We start from the raw sequence: 6,000 nt of genomic DNA, 5'->3' as shown, positions 1-6,000 counted from the left end.
ACAGTACAGCCCACCCTCAGTACAGCTCTCCATCAGTTCAGATCTCCCCCAGTACAGCTCTCCATCAGTGCAGATCTCCCCCAGTACAGCTCTCCATCAGTACAGCTCTCCATCAGTACAGCTCTCCATCAGTACAGATCTCCATCAGTATAGCTCTCCATCAGTGCAGATCTCCCCCAGTACAGCTCTCCATCAGTGCAGATCTCCCCCAGTACAGATCTCTGACACTGACAGTACAGCTCTCCCTCAGTGAAGATCTTCCCCAGTACAGCTCTCCCCCAGAACAGCTCTCCCCCAGTTCAACTCTATTCTAGTACAGTTCTCCACCAGTACTGCTCTTTTCCAGTACGGCTGTCCCTCAGTACAGTTTTTCCCAAGTACAGCTCTCCCCCAGTACAGCTCTCCCCCAGTACAGCTCTCCCCCAGTACAGCTCTCCTCCAGTACAGCTCTCCTCCAGTACAGCTCTCCCCCAGTACAGCTCTTCCTCAGTACAGATCTCTGTCAGTACAGCTCTCCCCCAGTACAACTCTATTCTAGTACAGCTCTCCCTCAGTACAGATCTCCCCCAGTACAGCTCTCCCTCAGTACAGATCTCCCCCAGTACAGCTCTCCTCCAGTACAGGTCTCCCTCAGTACAGATCTCCCTCAGTACAGCTCTCCTCCAGTACAGCTCTCCCCCAGTACAGCTCTCCATCAGTATAGCTCTCCCTCAGTACAGCTCTCCTCCAGTACAGCTCTCCTCCAGTACAGCTCTCCTCCAGTACAGCTCTCCCCCAGTACAGATCTCCCCCAGTACAGCTCTCCCTCAGTACAGATCTCCCCCAGTACAGCTCTCCTCCAGTACAGGTCTCCCTCAGTACAGATCTCCCTCAGTACAGCTCTCCTCCAGTACAGCTCTCCCCCAGTACAGCTCTCCATCAGTATAGCTCTCCCTCAGTACAGCTCTCCTCCAGTACAGCTCTCCTCCAGTACAGCTCTCCTCCAGTACAGCTCTCCTCCAGTACAGCTCTCCCCCAGTACAGATCTCCCCCAGTACAGCTCTCCCTCAGTACAGCTCTCCCTCAGTACAGCTCTCCCTCAGTACAGCTCTCCTCCAGTACAGCTCTCCCTCAGTACAGATCTCCGTCAGTACAGCTCTCCCTCAGTACAGCTCTCCCCCAGTACAGCTCTCCTCCAGTACAGCTCTCCCCCAGTAAAGCTCTCTCCCAGTACAGCTCTCCCCCAGTACAGCTCTCCTCCCGTACAACTCTCCCCCAGTACTGCTCTCCTCCAGTACAGCTCTCCCTCAGTACAGCTCTCCTCCAGTACAACTCTATTCTAGTACAGCTCTCTTCCAGTACAGCTCTCCTCCAGTACAGCTCTCCCCCAGTACAGCTCTCCTCCAGTACAACTCTATTCTAGTACAGCTCTCTTCCAGTACAGCTCTCCTCCAGTACAGCTCTCCCTCAGTACAGATCTCCTCCCCATTATCGACTACGCCCCTGTTTAGTCCAAAACCCGGTGCTTGCCTGGCTATGTGAGGAAGCTCTATAAGGTTGGAGACTGCCCTGGACTGACTTGCTCGGTTGAGGGTCTATGAGAGGGTGATGATGGGGGCGGGTTGGAGGATAAATCCGGCCCAACCGATGCAACAAACAGCAACAGTTCAGCCCTGAAGAAGGGGGAGTCTCTGTTCCCCTGAAACACGTTGACTTTATTATGTTTTGGTACTTTCAATAAAACAACCACTTATTCACCGACATTTTGCTTCTTACTGGATATCGGGGCGTTCCTTTGACCTATCCTCAAAAGTACCTGGCTATGTAAGTGTCATGGACATACAATAATGTCTGGCAGTTTACCTTCTCCTCCATGTGTCCATTAGAGGCCTGACTCTCTTTCTGGCTGCCTTTTATCACCTCTCCTCCCTGTATGGCTCCACCCCAGGCCATCCCTTGAAGTCTATATCAACTAGTGCACTGCAGGTCAACTTTGTTTGTCAGCTTGTGTTTCTGTCTGCCGTGTGCTACGTTAACCTTTCTGTGTACCGACTTTGGCCCGTTTCTGACTACTCCTGTTTGCCTGTGACCCTGACCTTTGGCCTGTCCCTTGGGTACCCTTGTCTGCCTGTTGCCCCAACCTTGGCTTACCCATCACTATCCCTTGTGTCCTCAGTGGCTGCTTCCCCTCTCTCCCTACGGAGCGTGACCTGGGGGACTCCAGGGGCCGCGACCTGGGTTCAGTTGCAGCGAAGGCCATCCTCACCACTAGAGGCTCTGGTGAACACCCAGGGCTGTCTTAATAGCATCTTGGGCCCCCGGGCAAAGTAATGCTCTGGGGCCCCTACAATGATGACAGTGCAGGTAAACAAACATCAAGTAGGTAGGCGGCAGAATGCGTCCCCTGTGTATGCTGTGTATCTATCACTCTCAGTGCTATCATGGGGCCCCCAATTTCGGGGAAGGGTGGGCTCAAGGACCAGCTGCTTTGGGCAAAGTGCAGGGGCCCCCCCATACAGCTGAGGCCCCTGGGCAGTGCCCAGGTGTGCCCTCTCATTAAGACAGCCCTGTGAACACCTGCTGGACCTTAGAATCCGCGCCCTGGGGAATCTTGGGCTCACGTTTCCTGTCCATCCGCAGCAGTCTGCTACTGGGTTCACTACCTTGCGGTGCACCCCTGTCTCCAACGGGGTGCATTTGTCACCTGGCCACAGGTGACCTGACAGTAAGGAGGGTTGCGGCCTGGAAATTGTCTAATAAGGGGGAAATCGCGGCTTTATAGGCACGGTATAGGCTGGCGATGACCGCATGTATCATATTCAATTCTAGTGAACGTGAGCCGCGCATGGCCTGAGATGAGCAGCCCCAAGACTCAGACCACATCCACAATATTCAGCTTTATATCAATGGAAACACAACGATTCTTTCATCTCATCATAAAGTATAGAGAGACCTTAGCTCAGCGTATGTTCTCCCGCAGTCCCCTTCTCCCTCGCCGATCGCCGCGCTCGTGTCGGAGAATCCTGTACTTCTCTTCTATCACATCTCTGTCTGAAGTTATGACTCACTCTCAACACATCCATCTGCTTTCTACACATTTTTTGGACGTGTTGTACATTCGATACGAAAGGAACCTGCTTACTTCGATTTGAATGGGAAAATTCCGGTCAGCGCATCAAAAGCTGCAGCGTGAAAAACATGAACCCAGCCGCGGCGTGGGAAGAACGGATCCAAGAAATGCAGAAAAAACGCAGGACGACGCAGAACTGAAAGCAGATATAAAATCCCCCCCAATCAACCCCGAATTGTGCCGATTAAATTAGATGTACAGTGCCTTGAAAAAGTATTCATACCCCTTGAAATTTCCCACATGTTGTCATGTTACAAAAACGTAAATGTACTTTATTGGGATTTTATGTGATAGACCAACACAAAGTGACACATAATTGTGAAGTGGAAGGAAAATGATAAATGGTTTTCAATTTGTATGGCGCCCCCCGGAGTCAATACTTTGTAGAACCCCCTTTCTCTACAAGTCTTTTTGGGGGTGTCTCTATCAGCTTTGCACATCTAGAGAGGGACATTTCTCCTCCATTCTTCTTCTTTGTAAAATATCTCAAGTTCTGTCAGATTGGATGGAGAGCGTCTGTGATCAGCAATTTTCAGGTCTTGCCAAATACAGGCAGGGCCGCCATCAGGGGGGTACAGGCAGTACACCTGTAAGTGGCCTGGAGGTCCCCAGGGGCCTGAATGGCATATATTTTTTTTTATTAAAGGGCTCAGAGGTTCCCAGGGCCCCATGTGGCAAACCCCCATTTTTTTATTTATTTTTTATAAATGTTTATTTTTTTATTTATATATATATATATATATATATGTGTATATATATATATATATATATATATATATATATATATATATATATATATATATATATATATATATATATATATATATATATATATATATATATATATATATTATTATTATTATTATTATTAAAGGGCCCAGAGGTCCCCAGGGCCCTGGATGGCAACCTCCCCTTTTTATTTATTTTTTTATAAATGTTTATTTATTTATTTTTTAATTTACTTTTTATTAAAGGGCCCAGAAGTCCCGGGTGGCAACCCCCCGTTTTTTTGTAATTTATTTTTATTAAAAAAAAGGAAAAAAAATATTAAAGGGCCAAGAGGTCCCCAGGGCCCCAGATGGCAACCCCCCTTTTTAAAAAAAAAGAAATATATATTTTTTATAGATATTTTTTATTTATTTTTTTCTTTTTATTAAAGGGCCCAGAGGTCCCCAGGGCCTGGATGTGGCTACTCCCCCCTTTTTTTAATATATATTTTTCTTTATTTCTTCTTTTTTTGTATGCGCACTGGGCTACGTTTAAGGCCGGTGTATGCTCAGTTCGTTCGGCACGGGGGCGCGCTTAATTTAAATACAAGCCGCCCCCTTTGAATTACGCGGGGATACGCCGGGCCATTTACACCACGCCGCCGCAAATTTACGGAGCAAGTGCTTTGAGAATACGGCACTTGCTCCACTAAGTTGCGGCGGCATAGTGTAAATAGCTTACGCTACGCCGGAAACTACGAGAATCTGGCCCCAGGGGTCTAAACAGACCCCTGATGTTTCACTTTTGAGACAGAAAAGAGAACTGAGGACAGAGATTCCATTTCTCTGCAGCCAAAAAGCAGGGGGAATCTGCCCAGGGTGATTAGGGTGTGCCCAGGCACACCTGGCACACCCTGTGCGCACACCTATGGAGTCCCCCTTTAATTAGGCTCATGGGTCATAGGATGGGGCTTAGAGACCTGGGGGGGGGGCACAACTAAAATCTGGGGTGGAGCACAGCAACCTCCCTACATACACCTGCTATGTATTTTATAGAAGAATTTAGGTGGAGTATATGAGACAGATGGATCCAGAGCCCCCCCCCCCCCCCCCCCCCCCCATGCCGCATTATATGTCTCCGCTGGAATTGATGGATATTTGGTTTCCTCTCTCTGATACATTGTAACACTTATTGTTTTTTTTATTGTCTTTCATACAAACATACAAATCCGGGGAATTGTCGGGAACCCTCCATACATTTTATATTGGATGGAATTTGAATTGTCGGCAATTGCCCCCCCCCCCCCCCAATATAATAGAAGCCTCGGATGGAAGCTGCTCGCAGTGGAGATGGGGGGATTTTAGGAAGACATTGCTAGTTATACAATGAAAGTTGTCTGCTGATGTCAGTGCCCCCCCCGCCCTGCCCCCTCCTTCTCTAGGTGGGAGGGCCCCGCAGTCAGTTCCGAGCTGCAACTTTCACAATCTGGGGCTTTAAGTGCGGAACACATGGAGCGCGCGGATCGGTCCTGATCGCGGTGTGAGCGGAGACATCGGCCGATCCGGGGGGGAAGGACAAGCGCTCAGCGATCGCACGACACCACCCAGCCATTCTTCCCGGCACCGACCCCACGACACTAAGGTAAGGGTGGGATCTTGTCGGCAGAGCTGACACTCTAGGTGCTGCCAGCCTCCTGGGCATGGGGGAGGGGGGGGGGGGTGCTGTCACCGCAGGAGGGGGGCATTTACTTTTTCACAGCCTGGCATCACCAGGGTTACATCTCGTCCTCTGCCCAAACCGCTTACATAACCCGATCCGTTAACCGTCTCCTGCCCGATGCCATCTAGGAGAAGTCACCATCGGGATGTGAAGGGTTAACCCCCCCCCCCCCCCCCCCAATCCATGTCCATGGTGATGGGAGATAACATTTTGGTACAGATTTTTTTGCAGCAAAGGGATCGGTTCTGGGGGGAGGGGAAGAAGAAGCAATATACATTAATTGTAGAAGGGGGTGGGGATGGGGGGGGGGGGCTGATTGTCTTTGGGGGTCGGGATGGAATTGCGTCCCTGATGGATCAGATTGGACCGATTGTGACCCTTCTTCTGGATCAACTGAGGATGCTGAGGGCTGTTTTCTGTTGTTGCCGATGGTATTGTGTCTTTTTCCAAGCCTGACTTTGTAA

General features: G+C 49.6%; 1 protein-coding gene across 1 annotated transcript in view; it reads left to right on the top strand.

The window, feature by feature from the left end:
• Positions 1 to 5,272: 5,272 nt before the first annotated feature.
• Positions 5,273 to 6,000, top strand: part of CAMKV (CaM kinase like vesicle associated) — a 96,989-nt gene continuing 96,261 nt past the window's right edge. Inside the window, exon 1 of the mRNA XM_040358779.1 lies at positions 5,273 to 5,458. The gene's annotated coding sequence lies outside the window, so the exon portion shown is untranslated. The remainder of the gene's footprint in view (positions 5,459 to 6,000) is intronic.

The sequence above is a fragment of the Rana temporaria genome, chromosome 7 (assembly GCF_905171775.1).
Source record: "Rana temporaria chromosome 7, aRanTem1.1, whole genome shotgun sequence".
In the NCBI taxonomy this organism is placed as follows: domain Eukaryota; kingdom Metazoa; phylum Chordata; class Amphibia; order Anura; family Ranidae; genus Rana; species Rana temporaria.
This window is presented reverse-complemented; position numbering and strand designations above follow the sequence as displayed.